A 22,103-nucleotide genomic window follows, 5' to 3' on the forward strand; every position below is an offset into this window, starting at 1 on the left:
GCGGGAGAGCAGCCCAGGTTCACAGTGGAGAGTTCTCAATAGGCAATGCCGTTTTCCAGGTAATTAAAACTGTTTGTATAGGAGAGCAGATTTATCTTCTGAAACCATTTTAGCACTAGTGCTCTCCTGAGTGGTATCAGTTGACACACTGCATAATCTAGAACAGACTAATTGCCGCATGATTTCTAATTTTTCTGCAGCCATGTAAATGAGCTGAAGTCTGCACAGGTGGAGCCCATTAGAGTGAATGATTTCCCTCTCATGTTGTTATCTTCATTTGCCGTTGTCTTTTCAACTGCAAGTAGGAAATCCGCTGTCATGAAAAGCAGGCGAGGGAACAATGTCTGGCTGAAAAGTCTTGTTTCATTATTTTTCAATTCGTATAGTCCTACCTGCTTAATGTAGCTTTCTGATTAGCATGCTAGGCAGCCAGTAATGCAGTTTTATTTAAATAAGGAGGCAGGGCTTTAACTTAAACTAAGAAATCATCTCCATTTCTTATCAGGGAACAAGGATTCATGATTCAATAATACATGAATTTAATAATGCATAATGGTATACTTCACAGGTACTAAATAGCAATACCGGAGTGGGTTAGTATGCTTCATGGGTCGTCATCTCCAAGTCCCAGTCTGGTTTGTCCACACCCCCTCCCTTCATCTCTTCCATTATTTCCGGTCAGCAAAAGAGTTCTATGGCTCGCCATATTCCCCTGACACTGCCAAGAGCCCAACTCGAGGGCTGCATCTTCACTTTATGACCATGTTTAATAGCTGTTAAACTGCTGGACTTTAGCCTTTGCAAGAATTCCCAAATTGGACCCAGGGGAGATTTGAAAGGATTGGGAGGGAGAGGATGGGGAAAGAAAAGCAAGGAACTTCATTCCCTACCACTGATTGCTTTTTCCACTGAGGTATCTCTCCATCACTTCATTTTAGTGAGGGGAAACAGTCTATGGTGCATTTGCAATATCCAGGGCCACATAATCTCTTCATAACTCTACTTGTGTTTCACAGCTCACAGATACCTGAGTCTGGCAGGTCAATGACAGTTCAACTCGGCATTCCTTCCCTTTCGGTTTGTGTGGCTCTCTTTGCTGTGGGCTGCCCACTGGGTGTTGTGCCATTCTACCTGATCTTGAAAGCCAAATGTGCAAGAAATTTCAGCCTGCCCAACTGAATTCCCTGAGTGGCTTGGCCAGCAGGAAAGCCAAATGAATCAGACATACATTGCTTTTCGTCATCCATTTATTTGTCCTTCATTTTATTCAATTTGGAAAATTAGATAAAGCTGGCCCACTCCATGCTTTACTGCTTTTATATGAATATAATGGGTTAAACTTTTTTTTTTAAAGGGTTTGGAAAATTTTATTTAGGGGAAAATCAAAATGCACATGTGGAATCTTGTTGGCACAATTACATGAGCACAAAATGCGCTGTTTGTAAGAATGATTAATTAAGCATTTAGAATTTTTTCATATGCTACAGAATGTTTCTCAATAAGCACAAATGTGTGTTATTGGGTGACCTAAATAGAACTACCTCTCTGGCTTCAGTGAGTTTGTGAAACCATATGTGTAATGTTGTCAGTAATACTATGGATGAATTCCATTCTGCTTGTTTCAGAACAATAAGTACTAAAACCACAAAAATATGTTAATCTCTTTGCAATCAGGATGGTATCTAAGACCTTTTTGCATACCTCACAGAATTATTCGTCCACAAAAATCTGTACCTAATTATGTGCCTATTGTATGTCAGTCATTGCTGGAAACTGTGTATTAAAACAATAAATAAGACACAAGTCTGCCCTCAGGAAGCTCACAGTCAGGACAAATGGGAAGAGAGAAAATACACACAAATCTATACAATGATGTAAGGGAGCTATATGTACAGTGTTGCAAGAGCACAGAGAGGGAATACTCCATGAACTAGGCACTGAGTAATTCCTCAAAAAAGACTTGTGAAATTGTAATTTCAAGGGTCTGTTCCCTCAGGCATGATTGAATTGGTGGTGCTCTGAGTCAGTAATTTTTACTTTCTAACCAGTTGTGCAGCCAGAAGAGGATCTGGTTTTGACATATTTTATATGGTTCCTTTGGCCAAAATCCCTGAATAAACTGAGCAAAGAAAAACCCAGTAAAAGTAATTCTCAATGTTTTTAAAATCCAATTCACCCTTCCTTAGAGTTTATGGGTTTGTAAATATATGCATGAAAGGAAATTATTCTATGTTTACTTTTATGTCTTTATAATTTATATTCCTGAAGAAGCCTTTAAGGTGAATTATAATAAACACACATACATAAGCACACAAGTGGCAGGGTAGTTAAAATAGAAATAAAAAAAGAAAATAGAACCAATAGAGAGAAGGGACGATTGTACCAGGATCAACACATGAGATAATTATGATAACTAAGCTTGAAGCTTCCTGGAAGTTAAATACATTTCTATGTAAATACTTGAGGAAATATAGTTCAAACTATAGTTTTTTTCACTGGTCTTTTGCCCATTTCTCCTGCCCGGGTGAGATGGGGGAGGGGGTGATAATAGCACGGAACACCCATAAATCAACTCTAATCTCTAATGGTATTTTCCATGCACAGTATTATAGAAGGTCATAGAACGAATTTTTCACCCTCAACAGAATTTTGCTTTCTATAATACCCCCACTTAAGAAGATTGTATCCTGGGAATTTTTCCCAGGGAGTCAAAATAGGATGTCAAATTCATTATCCTGCACCCTGCTTGGAGCACTAATCCAGACTCCTTAGCTACAGAAACTTGCTTCACAGGTGCTTGCTGAAGTTACAGTATTTTTCTTTATATTTAAAGTTAATCCAGTTCAGTATCAATAGCAAATCCTCTTAAAACATGTACATAGGAGGCCAAGCCAGTATTTTGACATTCCTGGCTGGGAACGATGCCATTAACACCTTCAATTAATCTCCATGCAAGGTCATTAGGCGGCCCAGATTCAAGACCATATGTTAAGATGTTATTAGTTTCCCTGCAACGGGAGTGTTTGGTCAGTTACAACTAGAAACAGATGCCCACCAATAGGATCAGAAGGGAATAGTTGCCTTAGTTAAGACACCTTACATCTCACCTGTCACCAGGATGGGGCAGAGAGCTCCCTAACTAATTACTGAAGTAGGGATTCAACAATTTCAGGCCCTTCATGAAGTTTATTACTATACGTTATAAACAACAGAAGAGAGAAAAGGGTGAAACCCCATAGAGAAAACTTGTCTGGTTGAAAATTCACATCTTAGGAAATTATCTAATATATTTCCTGGAACATCAGAAAAAATAATGGACTAGGTATCAGGAGAACACAATTTGAATATTTATTGTACCACTATGGAGGCATGTGGCCTAGGAAAGCTTATCTAACCTCTCTGTTCTTCGTTTTTTCACCCCTAACTTGTAGGGTGCCAGGAGAGGGCATTATTAAACAAGATAGTACATGGGAAACATGTCTTGAAAATTAAAAATCACTCTTTAAATTGAAGGTGTGCTCAGTTTTTATAACTGACAAATTATAATTTCTGTGGAATAGCATATATTTGGGTATAATCCCCTTGCAACAGTTTGGGCTACTGGTCAAATCCATTTAAATTAATCTCCTATGAGAATCAACATCTCTTGATTGTAAGCCATTTGTTTAAAAGAACCAGCTTTGTGTTGTTTCCAAAGTGCAATAGACTTACAGTTCTCTGCGATGCTACTAAAGTGTGTGGAATGGAAGAGAACCATTCCCAAGATAGCATGCATACCCTGGAATCTCAGTGAGATCTGTAGGGAGCTAGCCTTGCCATCTGCCAAAACTGAATCTTATTAAATGAGCCTACAGTATTCACTGAAAGGCTCTTAGAGGACCAGTTCTCAAACTTGAGTGAATGTGCATCAGAGTCATCTCAAAAGATTGTAAAAGCACAAATGCCTGGACTCCACCACCAGTAGGTCTGGGATGGACCTGAGAATCTGAATTACAAGTTCCCAGGTGAGGTTGATGCTGTGCTCAGGAAACCATGCTTTCAGATAGCACTGCCTCATAGTCCTCTTCTATTGGGTGAAAATTAAATTAAACAGATGTAGTTTTCAAAGGTGTTTCCAATCCCAGAGTTGTCCAGAGGGGAATTCTCTTCTCCTCCTCCAGTGCACTTTTATCAATTGCATTTATTGGTATCCTGCACAGGAATTTATTTGATAGAACCTGCTCTGCACCCATGCCAAAGATGTTTGAAAGCCAGAGCGCTAAGAGGATTTCTAAGATCCCTTCAGACTCCAACCTCGTACGAATATCTGTGACTTGGTGGTCCAGAAGAACCTTGAACATCCCTTCATCTTGATATCCTGGTATTGTGCAAACCCAATAGAATGTCATGAATAATCCCCAAATGACCAGCTTTCCTCAAGTTTAAGAGCGGCTCAGAAGTAAAGGAGGTTTCATGAGCCTTAAAGCACCCAAACTCAGCATCATGTGTCATTTCAATAACTTGAACATGAACACTGCTCTCTGGCCAGAAAGAACTCACTTTCAGGAGGGGAGCTACTGTTTTTTGAAATTTAAGTAGCCAGCCAGTCTTTCCCTGGTACTTTGAAGTTAATTAAACATTTGCTGCTTCAGGGTCTCCATTTATTTCCTCTGAATTATACTTCTCGGATCTAGGTGTTGGACCTGCATTTAATAGACACCATCCAAACAACCCCTTTGGGATTGTCTATATCAGTAGCTCACGGGAGACGTAAGAGAGTTTAAGACTAGTGAGCCTAAAGACCATGGTGGTAGATGGTGAGCAGGTGGTGACCTGGTAGAGTTCAGATGTCCTCAAGAGCATCGTTTAGGTTTCTGAAATCCTCATAGCCTTTCACTGAGAAAACTGCTAGTGTCCTGAATGTTGGGACCTTGTTGAATGGTAATAACTATTACTATTATCAATGATATTATCCATCAGGTGTTGGTTGCAGGCACTCTGCTAGCATCACATGTCATTTTCCTAATATACATTTCCTCATACACATTTTCCTAGTTTGCTCCGTAACACCCGAGGTAGACGTTTTTCCTCCAGAAGAAGAAACTGAGGTCCAGAGAGGTTCGGTGTCATTTCTGAGGCCTCTTAGCTAGAAGAATTGTATGTAGTTGGTATTTGCACCCAGGTGAGCCTTACTCAAGACTCAGCTCACCATAATGGTTATCAGCTTTCAAGCTGCCCACCCATCCCTCCCCTCCCATTGCTGTACCAGCCATGGTCCCCTTATCTCCTGAGAATCTGAAGACTTACACTCTGAAGACTGGCAGCCATACTTCACATTTGGAAGTCACTCCCTCAGGCTTCTCTTAACCCTGTGCTGATTTCTTTCAGACTTCAGGCCTTGAGTCCTCAGGCTGGGCTGAGCTGTGGCAGCGGCAGCCTTTGGAAGTGAGTCCAGCTGGACCTCGTTTGGTCGACTGCTGCCCAGCAAAGACATAGCTCTTCATCATCCACGGCATTCAGAAGCAGGAATCGATTAACTTTTGGGACAGGAAAAATAGATCGCTTGAATTGCTGAAGCAGGAATAGCTTCTGTAGCAGTTAAGAGAAATGGGTCCAGAGAGGGGACCACTGTGTCCAGGCGCAGGAGCCAGGTAGGCTTGCTGAGCAGAGGGTGTGCTCAGCGACCAAGTCCTGGAAAGTGCGTTGGTGGACCTAGCCCACGCTGAACACCATTCAGAACTCGGGGCATTGTTCACAACGACTGAAAAAGATGAGCTAGAAAACGTCAAAAGATACCCATTTGATTCTCAGGGCAATTCCCTAATGGCATTAAAAATGCAAAAGAGGGCTTCCCTGGTGGCGCAGTGGTTGAGAATCTGCCTGCCAATGCAGGGGACACGGGTTCGAGCCCTGGTCTGGGAAGATCCCACATGCCGCGGAGCAACTAGGCCCGTGAGCCACAACTACTGAGCCTGCGCGTCTGGAGCCTGTGCTCTGCAACAAGAGAGGCCGCGACAGTGAGAGGCCCACGCACCGCGATGAAGAGTGGCCCCCGCTCGCCGCAACTAGAGAAAGCCCTCGCACAGAAACGAAGACCCAACACAGCCATAAATAAATAAATAAATAAATAAATTTTTTTTAAAAAATGCAAAAGAATGCCCCTTGTGACCTGTCCCTGTATATTCTTACCATACCTCTAATACTGCTTAGGGAGCAAAAGAGAAACTGATACAGAACGATTAGTGTTGTTCCATGAAGGAACCAAAAAAAAGCATCCTGGGACTTCTTTATTTTAAATTAGCTGTGAATGACGTTAGATCCATGAGGTAGATGGTGTAAGCGGTGTTTACCAACGTGTTACTGAATACACTAGAATCCTATCTAAACCTGGCATTAGGTGCAGGAGTCAGAGATGCCCTTGCCCATCAAGGTGCCAGGCTGATGTACTGATCCATTCCACCAGATGCCCTGAAGACAGATGGCACTTTCCAGGCAACAGAGAAATCAAGGACTATTTACAAGTTTTGCTGGAAAATGCGGGATGCAGTGTGTTTCCCTCTTGCTGTAAATCCTCACAAGATGCTACCTTGTTCTAAATTGCAGCCACAATTCCCAAGCTGGAATATTTAAATGATTTTCAAGTAGCAATCTTACTGTACAGCACTGCCAGGCCAGGCAGCACTTTAAACAATTAAAAATGATCATAGATACCCATGGAAGATGATCAGATAGCTCTCCAGGTGCAAAGCAGAAAACATCTCTGAGATACAGTATTAAATGAAAAGCACATGGTGCATATATATGTAGGTATACTAGGTTTACATTTTCTAGAAGGCTACTCTAGAAGGTATGACAGTGACCACCAGTGGGGAGAAGGACTGGAGGTAGAGGACAGAACAGAGAAAGGAAATTTCTATTTTTCATTTCACGCATTTTCATAGACTTTCAGTATTTTGCCACATGTGTATATTATTTTTACTTGTGAATTTTTAAAATCTAAACTGCTCTCATCTACTATCATCAACAATTCATAATAGAAAAAATATTTTAAAACCAAAAAGTGGGAAGGGCATAGTCTTATAATAAAGGGTTGTCCATCCAATTAAGTTTTAATTAGCTGAAACAAAACAGAAAACAAACATAAATGAGTAGGCATTTCCCCCCAAAAAGGTTATCTTAGTGATTGTTTGCATAGTTCCAAATGTCCACTCCAAGATAGCAATGGTTTTGCAGCCTGTCTGCGTATCGATAAAAGTGACAGATGTGGATAAAGAGCGATGTCGAGATATGATTCCCATTTGCTGGCTTTCCCCTGGGAGAGGGAGGTGGTCCCTCATCCCCACCGGAAGCAGTGCCCCACCAGGGGGCCTCCTGAGAAGGGCAGTTACTCTCCTGTCTGTTTTAGTAAGATTCTGCGCCTGCCTTCACACATAATTGCTGGGGTGGGATGTCGTGTGTGTGTGTGTGTGTGTGTGTGTGTGTGTGTGCGTGCGCGCCTGCTCATTTCAGGCAAATCCTGCCTGGAAAAGGAGCATCAAAGGATGACAAGGGATGTAGAGATGCAGAATCAGAGATAAAAGGGACCAAATTTTACTAGCAATCACGGCAAATATCTCACTTGCATAAGTGAAGCCAATTACTGTATTATTGCCTCTTTTTGCACTGTGCACAGTAGGGATGTCACTGGGTAATGGTTTGCATGTAGAGTTAATCACTTTGATGCATTTCTGACTGATCCCAGCAAATTATGTTTTGGTTCCACTATATTAAACACAAGAGCCGGGGATTATCATTAATAAATCTAAGGCACAGCATGCATAAATCTTGAATAAATCAAATATCAATTACATAGGCAGTATCTGCTGACATCTGCTTTCATCAAATAATATATTTGAGGTAGGTGTTATTCCAATTTGTGGAAGTCAAAGGGATCTTCGTTCAGGGAACACAGACCCTAGACCCCAAAGAGGAAAGCAACTGAGCGGTTGCTGGGAGGGCTCCTCGGTGGAGCTCAATTTCAATCTGTGAAGACTGTGTTGAGATGGCTGCGCAGAGACCCACAGGGAAAGCTGTCTTGCTGACGAAAGCGCTTCCCGCTACGTGCCATTTTCATCTAAGTACCTTTTAAGTGATGGAGGGGAGAAGGGAGGAAAACTTCCCAAGTATCTGGCTCTCAGGTCTAGAAACAGGCACTTGAGGGGGTGTAGGGTGCCTATTATGGTCCCAGAAGGCAAAATCCCTTCCGACATGAAGAAAGAAGGATGTTTTATGAATGTGAAGACCTCTGAAAATGAGAGGTTATGAAGACAGCTTCTAGGACTCACTCAAGCAGAAACGAGGGTAGGGAGCGGGGGAGGAGGACAGATATTTACCTTTATATAGAGTTGCAGGCACTGGGCAAGATTCCCGGTGAGCAATGTCATCTTTCCCAATCCCAGCAACTTCCCAGACAAGGGAGCTGTCAGTATTTCTTCTCATCATCTGAGGAAACTGAGGCATGTGAGGTCAAATAACCTGTCTAGGGCCACCAACTCTCACAGGGCACAGCAGGATTCCAGTTTGGATCTGTCTGATCATGCTACACGTGATTATGGGGTGTGTGTGTGTGTGTGTGTGTGTGTATAAAACAGGAAAAAAAATGTGTATGCACCTGGGACGGGGGTAGGAAAGGAGGCACTGAGTATGTATATTTATTTTAAAAAGGCATCTGTGTGTTTAAGTCATCCATCAAGATAAAGGAGCGTCTCTACTCTATCCCGTTCTTTCCCTGTGGCCTTCCATCAGCAGGTTGGAATCCCTTCCCCTCTGAGTGGTTTTTCAGGACTCCTCTGGGGCCTCTTCACAGAACTTTTTAGGTTAAACTCATCCTCAGGGAGGGTGGAGCTTGGATTAGGAAATGTTCTCTAGGGCACTGGCTCATCATGACAGGGAGCGACGATTGCCTCATCTATCCTCTCCGGGCGAAGGAGTGAGACCAGCAAGGAAATTAGCTAAAGTCGTGCATCTGAAGCTGTCCTGCGGCCTCTGCTAAGGGCGGAGTTGGTGCTTCAGAGGGGCGGGCAGAGTATTTCACAAACTGCTTGTCCCAACCTGAATGTGCTAGCCTATCAAACAACCCAGAGTCCTTTTACCATTTCTTTTATCGTGCTTGGCCTCAAAAGAAAGTATGAAAACCCAGAAGCAAGCTCCCAAAGCTGGGCCATCCGGGACCCCTTAGGTTTACATTTTCAAAGCAGAGGTAGGTGGGAGTCAAGGCCATCTCTTTTTGGTCCAAGGACCCCATGAGATGATTCAGAGGAAGCACTTCAAGGAAACTGAGTAGAAACAGCTCTCAGATTTCATTAGGCCTCAGCTCCCCTGCATACCGAGCTGTACCACATCAGACCTGCAGGGCCCCTGACCACATATTTCTCCCTTTCTGCACTCTGCTTTCTGTATCAGAACCTGCACTGGGATATTGAGAACACTCGGTTGTCGACAGATAAGTAAAAACTGATGTGCTATCACCACTGAGATAAGCATATATTTTCAGAGTTGCAGACACACTTGTAATCATACAGTATATTACATATAGTTACAGAGACTGAGTTGTTTAACTTAAAATATTTTTAGCATTTCAAATCTAACTCTTGGGTTACTTTTCTTGGTATCCATAGGGATTGTGGGTTTTGTTTTGTTTTGTTTTTCTGTTGGATTTTCTAATCAGCATCGTGGAGGATTTACAAGGGCATCTTCAGAGAGTACACCTGACTCAGATTAGATAAAAGGCATCATCTTGGTAAAGGGGGCTTTCAGGCTACAAAATTACTTTCCAACAATCATGCAATTCCGCCCAAAGCAGTATTAGCAAATATCGACGAATAAAGAATAAGCTCAAGTGTACCTCCCTTTTGCTTCAACGTCCTCTCTCTCTCTGTCTCTCTCTCTCTCACACACACACACACACACACACACACACAGACACACACACACACACACAACCAATACAGGGTAGCACATGGGCTGATGGGAGGAGGGGGAACCGGAAATCTTCCTCTCCAGGGGCCCACTCTCTATACAGTTTTCTCCACAGTATTATTTCGCTCGGTTGGGAGCAGCACATCCCATGCCCTGGGCCAATAGGTAATCAAAAGAGAGTTACTGGGGCAGCTAAAGACTTTCCAGTTCAATTCAGAACCGGCTTCTCTGAGCTCAGAGGAAGAAAAACTGCACGCGTTAGCTTTCCATCTTAAAACTGTGCCTTTGCACACCCATCCACTAGTGAGGAAAATAAGGCAGGCCCTGGACGATGGGGTAGCCAGCACTGGCACATAACAATCAGGAGCACTAGACAGGCAGCTGAAAAAGCAGCAGGAAATAATCATGTATTGTTCAAATAGCGCATCAGTTTTAAAACTGAAAACAGAAGGGTTAGAAAACACAGGCATGTTTTGTGCTGTGTGTGCCTGTGTGTGTGTGTGTATAGCATGAGAAAGGTAGAAGGTTTCACATCATTTGTGGTTGTTGATTTTAGCTACAGCCACAAGTAATAATCCAATCAGAAAGACTACCTTTGGAGAAAATGGATTCTAAGGTCTCTGTGTAAATATTTATCTTTATTTGCCATTTGTAATTGGTCCTCCTGAGAAGCTGACCCTTGGAATGGAAAACTGGATGTGGATGGCTTTGAATGTAGACTCTGCTGGCATTAAGGATGAGTTGCCATGATGGCGCCAGGGGTGATGCTGTTGTTGATTGCAGTGTGTGTAAAAAACAGAAATGTAAATGACACTTTATATGTTTTAAAAATCACAGCTTAGATTAAAAAAGAATACACTGATGTAAAAATATACTGAAAATCTAAAAAGATCATTGATATATGACTCATTCATTCATTTGTTGCATTCTGCAAATATTATAAGAAATGTTTTCTGACTGTTTACTTTTTTCCAGGCCAGAGGATATAGGTGATACAAGTTAGAAATATCATCATCCAAATAAATGTGTCATGGTTAAATAACCAGGAGGACACAATCCTGCATATTTCTGTTATTAGATGATGGGCAGGGCAAGAGCCAGCTGTATTTAGAAGGTACAGTCTAGAGCCTTATGCTGAGCTTTCTGTTCTGCAGTCAACCAACTGAATGTGATTTTTGAATAGGCCACTTAACTTCAGCTTTTAGCTATCTTAACTGTGGGGCTTGGACTATATGGTCCCAAAATGTCAATGATATGGAAGTGTTGTTTTTTTTTTAATTTATTTATTTTATTTATTTATTTTTTTGGCTGTGTTGGGTCTTCGTTGCTGCACGCGGGCTTTCTCTATTTGCGGCCCCCGGGGGCTACTCTTCATTGCGGTGCGCGGGCTTCTCGTTGTGGTGGCTTCTCTTGTTGCAGAACATCGGCTCTAGGGCGTGTGGGCTTCAGTAGTTGTGGTACACGGGCTCAGTAGTTGTGGCACGTGGGCTCAGTAGTTGTGGTGCACGGGCTTCATTGCTCCACGGCATGTGGGATATTCCTGGACCAGGGCTGGAACCCATGTCCCGTGCATTGGCAGACGGATTTGTAACCACTGCACCACCAGGGAAGTCCCTGGAAGTTCTTTCTTAAGAAGCCTACTGATTCTCATAAGACCCAGGAATATCAATTAGTTTGGGGAAAAAAAAGGATGAAGCCACCCCTAATCAAGGGGGCAAAGTTGGGCACAATTTTGGTTGTTTATGTCTGTGTCTGGTTACAAAAATCTCCTTGTCACCGTATGTTGTTATGTCTCCGTGCAACCCTGAGTGTTTGTCTGCTTTGGAAAGGTCAGAGGATGGCCACCCTGAAAATTCCTTTGATCCTCTATCACCATATCCAATCAGCCTGCCTCGTCGCTGAGGAGTTGGGAGTGAAAAGAGTACAAACTCTGCTGATGTGTGGATGTGCATATCATTTATCAAAGATTCCCGCATGCACATTTTGCAATAATCCCCCTAGCAATTTTATATCTCAGATATTACTGGCGCATTGCCAGTTATCCAGATAGCAAAAGTCACATTGTTCCAACACATAGTCATCACAAAACTGTACACACACACCATCCACATTTAAAATTTGTGTTTCCTTAGTGTTTTCCCCCTAGGCAGCACAGATTTCATTTCATCATCTTACCAGAACTTCAGCAAGCTTTCAACACAACGGGGTCATTTAGGAATAATTATATGAGCATGTGTGATGGGCCAAGAGCACTGGTGATACACACGTGGTGTAAGAATAAGAAAGGTCACATTCCACTCGTTTGCTTTCCCTAGTACATGCTGGAGCTCAGTGGCCTTTTGCCTGTTTGAGCTGGAAGCAAATTGGATTCCTGGTTTTCTGAGAAATATTTATGCTACCCACCTTCCAGCATCTCAAGAAGTCAACCTGCAAGCTTCCTTGGTCTCAGCTTCCTTTTGCAGAGATCACATATCTCACCAATCCTCCTTTCCCAGTTCTCCCTGCTCTTTACTGGTAACCCCTGGATGGTTTATTTCCAAGGCTTAGTGGAGAACACTGACCTCTCTGACGTGCTCCCTGCACATCCTCTGGGAAGAAAACAGATTGGAAAAACAGAGTTGTGACTCTGGGGTCTTGGGTATTTTCAAATGTAGCTAATTTTCTTCTGGACCCTAAGGGAGCTGGATGATTTTCTAACCATCCAGATTAAAACAAGAGTGCTACTAATTTGGCAGAAGCCTTGGAGTACCATTTCATTTTATGAAGATGCCATTTGTGAAGAGGCAGAACCTAGATCAATGAATGGCACCTTGGCCTAGCTAATTCAATGATAAGTGCTATTCATATGCCCACTACATCGTTTGTTCTCCGAATATTTTTATTTGTTGAAGTTTTCCTGTAACAGAAGCATATGCACTGGATTCTCCAGTCCTGCAGGCTTTCTTGGGGCATGTCCTTGTGGCTGTGACAGAGTAGTTTGACCAACCACTGTGACTCTGGGCCTTCATTACAAAAAATGGTCACCATTTAGTTGACATCTTTCATTCTGATGATCAAGAATGATGAGCTATGTACAAAAACAGTGTTTCCACTTACCTTATTCATTCCAGGCAGTGTTTCCTGAAGCCCAAGCCAAAGGCCATCTGCATCAAAATCAGATGTGGGGACACACGTTAAAAAATTCAAGAAATTCATTATTCAAGAAATCAAATTTTTGTTAGACTAAGACTTGAGAACAAGATATGGTCTTTATGTATTTCATGGACTAAAAAAAATTCATCTAAACCGTTCATAGGCGGCATTTGTTTCAGGTTCCTTCCCCAGTCTGTTTATTCATTCATGAAAAAATTGTCAACTCCCTACCATTTACTCGGGCAGTAGAGAAAGGACAGAGTCAAAATGTTGAGTTTATAGCTGATTCACTATGTTATAAAGCAGAAACTAACACACAATTGTAAAGCAATTATACTCCAATAAAGAAAAAACAAAGAAAAAACAATTTTTTTTGAAAAGAAAAAATGTTGAGTTTGTCCGCCAGCAGTCCCAACACTCAGAGGCTGTGTGTCCCTCTTACGTAATCTTTAGAGTGCTATTTAACCATTCTAGGTCTTGGATTTGTTGTTTGTAAAATGAGTGGACTAATAGAAGTTGCCTCATAGGATTGTTATAAAGGTTAATAAGTGAAAGTATGTGAACAGCTTAGAACAATGGCTGGCACGTAGTTAGTGCTGTATGAGTGTTACCTTTCATCATCATCATCAGTACTATTGTGATTCCAGGTTTGGGGAACATACAAATAAATAAGCCAGGACCTCTTTCCTCCAAAAGTGCACAGTCTGGGTAGAGAACGCATGCAGGTAAACAATGCAAGAGGAAGAGAGAGTGGCTGTGATGGGAAAAGGTGCCATCACCTCTGACTGGGAGAGTCTGGAGAGGGGAGGAGGGAAGTAGGATCTTGAGCTGGGTTTGGGCAACTCAGGGGGCGTTTTCCAGGTAGAGAACGGATAAAGTGGTTCCAGGCTGAAGGACGCGCCCTCTCTGGTTTGCAGTCCTGACGCTGTCTTCCTAACGCTGGCCTCATTCCCTCTCTGGTTTGCAATCCTGATGCTGTCTTCCTAACACTGGCCTCACTCCCTTCTGTTCAGCTGAAGCCTGCACTTTCTGCTCTGCCCTGGCCCTTGGCTGCATGCTATGGACTCTTCTAGTCAACCTGACAGTGCTAGAGAGCTCTCCTGGGGGCATCCTGGGGCACTGCAGAGCTTAGAGAGCAGAGCCACATTCCCAGCAAGGGAGATTCGGCCAAGAGAGCAGGAGAGGCAGCAGCGTTTTTCCAAGAAAGTGGTGAAACTGATTGCATTAGAGGGCAGGTAAGCTTCCTCCATGAAAGTGAATGGGAAGAAGAAAACCAAACATTATTTTTCTCTTATGTCTACACACCCAGTCTGCCACCCCTGAGCAAAGTGGCATATCCTGGCCCTGCTGCCAATCCTCCTAACAAATATTCAGATCTCTTTGAAAATAATACCAAACGGTAAGTTTTCCTTGTCACCTGTGGTTCATGCCATTTTAGCATGGTGTATTGCCTATTCATAACATCTCTGTGTCTATTACCCTTTTTATCATGTCCTCCTTTGGAAAGCAAAAGCCAAGACTTGTCACTGCTTTTACTTACTTGAAGAGGCTGTTTGGAAATTGCTGGGTGTTTTATGTGCCAAATTTTACCTCCAGCCTGACTCATCTAGGTGAGGGTGGAAAATGAAATGTGTGGACCAGAGGAGAGGTAGAAGCAAGGGGATGGGTGACGACAACAAGAACATCCTTGGCTGCCGGGGTGATTCCACAAAAACCCACACTAGAGCCAAGAGGCACCACGTTCTCTGACCTCCTCATCCATACTCTCAGCTCTTGTGTGTTTCCAGTGTCCTAAATAAAAAAGGACGGGGGTGTTGAGCAGCAGCAGGTTATTTCCTGTTCAATCCATGTCCACAAGAGGCTTCCCTCACTGGCTTCTTTCTGGTAGAGTCTGTCTATACATTTTGGGTTCAGGTTAGCCCAGATGAAGCAAGTGGCTGGATGAACAAGGATCTGGAAGTGAGACGCATGTGGAAGAGAGGTGTGATTTCTAATAAAAATGGACAAAACTGCAGCTGTGGTCTAGTCCCCACCCTACATGAAATGGCAGTCTAAGGCTTGTCTGGGTTTTGTTTTTAGGCCATTGGAATCCAGGTTATTGAATCACTTTTGAGAACAGATTCAAATTCAGTCTCATCAGCCCAGAGCTGATTCCTTCTGGCACGTTCTCCTGGCAAAACTGTTGAGTTTTGTTGAAGATCTTTAAAAATCTAGAGACTAAAAAAAAAATCACTGGAGTCACTTTTACAGCAAACCTTCTACTTCCTATCATTTACAATAATGGTCTCAAAATACTATTGTTTGTTAAATATTTGTTGGATTCACTTCTCACTTCTCCCCTAAGGGTTAGTTTTGGGTTTGGTGGATATCTTCCACTCTCTCTTTGTCATCCAAGATGTTATATAGATGAGAGACTCACCATTAACCTTGCTCTCAAGCAAGTTCCAAACTAAAACATTGAAAATATGATGAGTTTGGGCAAAAAGCCCATCTACACCTATCTGAATACCATATCTGGGCATATGAGACACCTGATTTTCAGCCCAGGGAAACACCATCTGAGACGCATACAGTATCACAATCTGGCTATATTTTATGCTCCCTTTCCATCAGTCTGGGATAAATTGTGTGTGTCAAGTTTGGCAAGCGTGGGTGAGCTAAATGGAGCTGTTAGCTGTCTTTTCAACATATTTATCTGTTTCATTGCCTGCTCTAGGATGTCTTTGTGATCATTATATAGGGATCACAGATAACAGACCATTTGAAATCTTACTTCAATTAAAACTTAATCCTCAGATGTCAATAATAGTGTTTTATATAGAAGGTTACAATGAAAGCAGTGTCTTTTGTGCATAACATTAAAAAAACAGCAACAAAAAAGCAAGAATAAGAAATGGCCTGAACATTTCCAAAACAAGATACTTGACACTGTGTCATGAACCTTTGTCACCGTGATAAAATGAGGATTACATTTCAGTATCCTCTGCAAATCGACACGTTAAGATTTATGAGAAAAAAATCACATAAAATTTATCATCTTCCCACTTTAAATTCGCTCACTATTATTGTTTTTTATTTTACATGAGAGAATTGACTGCAAAAGATGCTTTTATTTTATACAATTAAGAATACAATCCAAGATCATAAGGGATTAAGGCTTCTCATTCATATTGTGTGCAAAGACATCCAAAAGATTCCAGAAAATATAAAATAACAATGTATTTTTTGGTGGAGGGACTGTTGAATAGGGAGAGAGTGGAGTGAAAAAATATTTTTAGCAGGCGGAGGAACACTGTTCATGACAGTGTATCAGGTAAACCATTTCTCCAAAGTACATGTTTTGTGAAGGTGATGGTGATGTTGATGAAATTTCTTCTCCTTCTGCCTGTTTTATAGCATCAATGGGATTGAGGAAGTTCTCTATAGATTATTCATCAATATAATATGTTGGCTATTTTGGGCATCCATTTTCCCTTTTTTTAATTAATAGTGCCCCAGTTTTGGTCTGGCTTTCTATTCCATCTATACAAGCTGACCCCATCTCCAGTCCAAGAAGTTACACATGATTAGCTTCTGTCAGTCAATATATCCAATCCCAGAGGTCCCAGCAACTGGGTCAAGATGGGCATGTGATGCAGTTTTCCCAGAGAGATGTCAGAGTTATTGCTGTAGGCAAGAACTTCCCCAGCCTTCCATAGACGCTATCTAAAGAGACTCTCTCTTCCTTTCGGTAGTGCACTATGTTTTTGTAAAGTCAAAAATTATTGCAACACCTTCCAGTCACGAAGAATGAAATCTCCAAAGGGAGAAGGGTAGAAGGAGTGAATTGTAGAAAAATATGAGTAGAGTCATTATCTTGAATCACATGCTTGAATCACATTTTGCCTTTGAAGCAGTTATGAACCAGTTACATGAACCGTTATCATTTAAGTCAACTAAGTCAACATGAGCTGTTTTCTGTTATTTGTAACCACTTTCTAACTTGTAATACATAGCACTTATTGTGTGCTTACTCTGAGGAAATCACTATATCCAGAGCTTCAGATATATTATTTTATTTCATCTTCACAACAATCCTTTGAGTGCCCTTAAAGGGCACTGTTATCACCTCCCCCCCATTCTAAAGAGGCAAAATTGAGTCACAAATGAAGTAACTTGCAAGAAATTTTGAACAGATGGTACGAGTTGAAACCAGATTCAAGCCTCAACAGTCTGAATCCAGAATCGGTGCCCTTAACCAGTATGACACAATATCTCATCCATCTCCTAATATCAGGCGAGACAACAGCAAAACATCCTAGACATATTAGTCCTAAAGGTTCCTGTAGAGGGCATATTATATTGATAATCAGCAATATCGTCTCCTTGGTATTGCAAACCCTCCTTGTATATGGCTAATTTATCCACTCAACATTTATTGAACAAACATATATATATTGCCTGCCAGCTATGTGCCAGGCACTGTTCTAACCACCAAAGGTATAATCCCTACTCTCATGGAACTTACATCTAATGGTAGGAACAGATAATAAACAAATATAAAATTTAGTGTCAGGTAGTTGTAAACGTTATCAAGAAAATTAAAGCAGGGTAAAGAAGCTTCCCAAAGAAGGCTGTAAAAATGATGATTACTACAGGAACATGTAATGTAAATTCATCAGTATAATTAAGTTAAATTTTCCAAGGACAAAGATGAGAGGTGGGCAGTGGAGAATCAGTAGCATCACATCACTTGTTATATTTTTCTATCTCTGTCACAGCCGGTGTGGATATATCAGGAAAACTGGAATTTTCAGAATGACCTAAGGGAAATTGTAAAAGAGTACAATTCATCAAGGATGTAAGAAGCATCCAGATGATCATGGCAAGAGTCCCTCAAATAATCAGTTACCGTCTCTGCAGGATGGGTTAGGGGTCCAGACACCAGATCAATAACCTGAGCCAAAGGTCAGCAGATGACCCTTGTCAGGAACTGTCACACAAACAGGAGATACCTGGGGACAGGAATGGGGGGTGGGTAGCCAAGTATGAGTTGTTCAGGGAAAGTCATAGAAGCAAGGCAACAGCCAACACTAAATGCAGTATGATTCTGAGCAAGACAATATATGGACTTTGGATTCCTTTTATACTACCAGGATCAGGAACTAGTGTCTGAACTTACCGGAAGCTATTGCCATCAATTGGAGTTTAAGAGAAATACCTCCGGAAAAGGTTTTGATTTTGTTTAGATATGAATGATGGGTTGAAAGACATGCTCTACACTGGTTTATATAAAACAACAATATTATCAAACAACAATTAATAAGAGCCAATGAATAAACAGCAAATAGCTTACCAATCAGTAGAACTTACTATATCTTTGAATCGTATTCTAATTGAGTACACTTTAAAAGAGATTAATAATTGTAGTTGCTAATAGGTTAGTAAGACTATTAAAAATGAAGCATCATCAGTTCTATTCCAATGAAACATACATTCTATATACTTGACTCTTCAGACCACAAAGCCATAATTAAGGCACCAAAGCAGCTTCTCCCAGTTGCAAAGTGCCCAAAGGGACATTGAAATTCTGTCAAAATTGGCAAAATTGGCACTCCTTAGGAAGTCTGAGTGATCCCAAGGATTTCTTTTACACCAAGGAGGAATGAGGTTCCGTTGCTACCCCAATCTTTGTGTCTTTTTCTTAATCAAAAATTGGCTTGAACTGCAATAAAGCAAGTTGAACCATCCACTTAAATTGGATGCCTCACCCATCATAAAAGTTAACCATTTTATGCCCGAGGTTACTGACACTGACCTACGTAAGTCACGTACCTGAATAATAGGTTTCAGGGCACTCACAACCCAGCTCTAATCTGCCACTGTGTATTCAGAATGGCCTTGCTTACCAAGTCAGTTTGTGGTTTCCTTTCTTATTTCTTTTCATTCCCCAGGTAACCTGTAAGCTGACCTCTGGATCAGCAATGGGCCCCCAGCTTTGACGCAACCAGACCAAAAGGCAGAGAGAAGGAAGCAGAGATCTCTGGGGTATGTGGACTTGAATGGTGGTGAGTCAGGGAACGGTGCTCTGAGGAGGCGGAGTTGAGGACCACAGACCGCCGGCTCTCCCAGCCCAGTGGGGAGTGGGGAGGGGAGTGTAGCCAGCAGCAGAGTTGGCTCTGAGAGCAAGTCACACACACACACACACAGCAGGGGAGGGGGCTGGAGAGTAGAATTTTGGTCCATACAAATCGGGTCATCCGGAGTCACTTCTTCCCTTCGAAGGAGGCTGCGGTAGCAGCCGCAAGCTCGGGAACCTCCCTCCGCTGACCCGCCGGTGCGCATGAGCAGGAGGGATGGTCGCTATTTCCTTCCTCATCCCTGAGCCAGTAAGTCAGGTGCTGTTTCACGACTTCGGGGAATAGCTGCAAAGCCATCAGGGACATGGGCTTAGGATCACATGGGACTAGAGAAAAGGGGCTCTTGGGTTCTGATGTCTGATTGCCCATGTTCAAATCCCAGCACCATCACTTCCAGCTGTAAGACATCTGCAGACCTCACTAGGCCTTTCCTAAAATGGGTGTAATCATTGTGGTACCTTCAATTTGGATTGTAGGGACTAAATGGAATAATACATTTAAAGTGCTTGGCCAGGGCTTCCCTGGTGGCGCAGTGGTTGAGAATCTGCCTGCCAATGCAGGGCACACGGGTTCGAGCCCTGGTCTGGGAAGATCCCACATGCCGCGGAGCAACTAGGCCCGTGAGCCACAGCTACTGAGCCTGCGCGTCTGGAGCCTGTGCTCCGCAACAAGAGAGGCCACGATAGTGAGAGGCCCGCGCACCGCGATGAAGAGTGGCCCCCGCTTGCCACAACTAGAGAAAGCCCTCGCACAGAAACGAAGACCCAACACAGCCATAAATAAATAAATAAATAAAAATTAAAGTGCTAGGCCAGTAACAACTCAATTCATCTTAACCCTTGTCATTATTATGAAGAAAAAGTGCAGGGCTCTCTGCTGAGAGCACAGCAGTGGTCCCACCTGTGTCTGCCCTCCCTGTACACTCCCCGGCATGGCCCTACTCTTCTCACTGCCTGGACCATGACAATTCCAGCTTCACTTTATGAGCACAGGATGTACTTATCTAATGCTGCTTTGCTCATCGATTAATTAGGTCCTTCTCCCAATAGGACTGTGAGGTCTTCCTAGACAAAGGTCATGAGTTTTGCCTCTGCCAGACCACGCTCTCCTGGTCCAGCTCCACCCCCGCTCCCATAGCCCTTCCTTCCCTGCCCTGCACAGAACAGAACATATAACATTTTCCATGCTATGCTGTCTTGGTCTGTTTTCACGTCTGAATTTTTTCCCCACTGAATTGCCATCTCTTTGAGAGTAAAGACTTTTATGGACCAGTTGTATCTCCAATGCCTAGCATGACGCCAATAGTATTGTAGATGGTAAATAAATGTTTATTGAGTGAAATGCAAATAAATAAAAATTAAGTGCTATTATTGCATAAGATATATTTCTTAGAATATTCTTACAGGTGACTTATATGCATCCTGCTGCCTTGATCAGGGGTAGTCTGAAAATCCGCAGGAAAGTCAGCTAGAAAATACTGTAATTGTATCCGGTATCTCTCTCTCTCTCTCTCTCTCTCTCTCTCTCTCTCTCACACACACACACACACACACACACACACACACACACACACCTCTCTTTCTTTTCTTTTCTGTGTGTGCGTGTGTGTTGTTGCTTTTCCAGAGACTGGAGAGGTTTTTGTAGAAGGTACAGATGCCTTGGTAGAAGGTACCCGTAGCTGGCTTTGGCTTGGTACTCCACACCTGTCTCACCTTAGCTATCACGAATGCCTAAGGGCTCTTTTGTATGTACTGACTGTGCAACTGCAGGGAGGTCACCAGCCCTGCAACTTGGCTAGGCTGGGGAATAAGGAGTGTCACTGTCCAAGGCCATTTTCATACCAAGAGGTACATTCTAGGCCAGGCAGGGTGGGAGAGCCCACTGATCCTCAGGGATAGGGTAACTTTTTTTTTGGTAATTACTGTGTAAAAGGGCTTCGTCCCCTTGTGGCAACCGAATAACCTGACATGCAGTTGTTTTCTTCCCAAAGCAAATGGAACAGCTTCAGTCATTTCTTCCTACTATATAAAATATATGCCCAGTCCCACATTTTGAATTGGAATCAGGTCTTCCTGCAAAATGGTGCCAATGTTCTTTCCTCCGGCGTTATCAGGAGTTTTCGTAAGAATGGTCAAAGGAGATATTACAAATGAAGGCATTATCCAAGCTGCAGTTACATGTCCCCACTGTCAAAGACACTGGCGCAGCAACACCTAAATCAGAATAAGTAAATAGAGCCGTGTCTTCTCCACGCTTGCCATTGGCTAGCAGGACTCAAGCTATGCCCAGAGTGTTTCTAATAGGTTGCCCCGGCTTGTATATGCCTGGAGCATCTTTGCTCACTTAGCCCTCTGTTCCCTTTCCCCAGTGCCCGTAGAGCCTCCTCTTGGCCTGGTGACATTTCTGAGTCTTCTTTGCTTTACTGCAGCCGCATCTTTTGAGCCAGATCCTGGGGCGCGCATCTCTCTCTCCCCTGACCTTACCAGCAATGAGTACGTTTTAAAGTGCATGTACCTGACGCATATTTACAAATCTATCCAGCAGGGAGACCAAAGGGCCATTTGATCCAGACCTCGCATTCACTTGGGACATCAAATCTTTCCTTTTGACAGTATCTGCAAATGACTCTGTACTGTCATTTGTCCATATAGTGTCACCGAGATACATAGACAGGATTGAAAAACATTATACAAACTGAAACCAGGTTCCTGTTACTGGGCCACACTGCCTTTAGGGTGCCACATATTAATACCTATCTTGTTAATAAATCCTATAATTATCTTCTGAATTATATTACATTTTTGGTAAAAGTGTGAATTTGTTAAATGTAAACATTTAAAAACTTGCTACAGTTCTTTGTAACCCTGTTTTGACATATCTTCATTACCTATGAAACCTCAAAGAAATAAGAAAAAG

Source organism: Eubalaena glacialis, chromosome 14, assembly GCF_028564815.1.
Source record: "Eubalaena glacialis isolate mEubGla1 chromosome 14, mEubGla1.1.hap2.+ XY, whole genome shotgun sequence".
NCBI classification, from domain to species: domain Eukaryota; kingdom Metazoa; phylum Chordata; class Mammalia; order Artiodactyla; family Balaenidae; genus Eubalaena; species Eubalaena glacialis.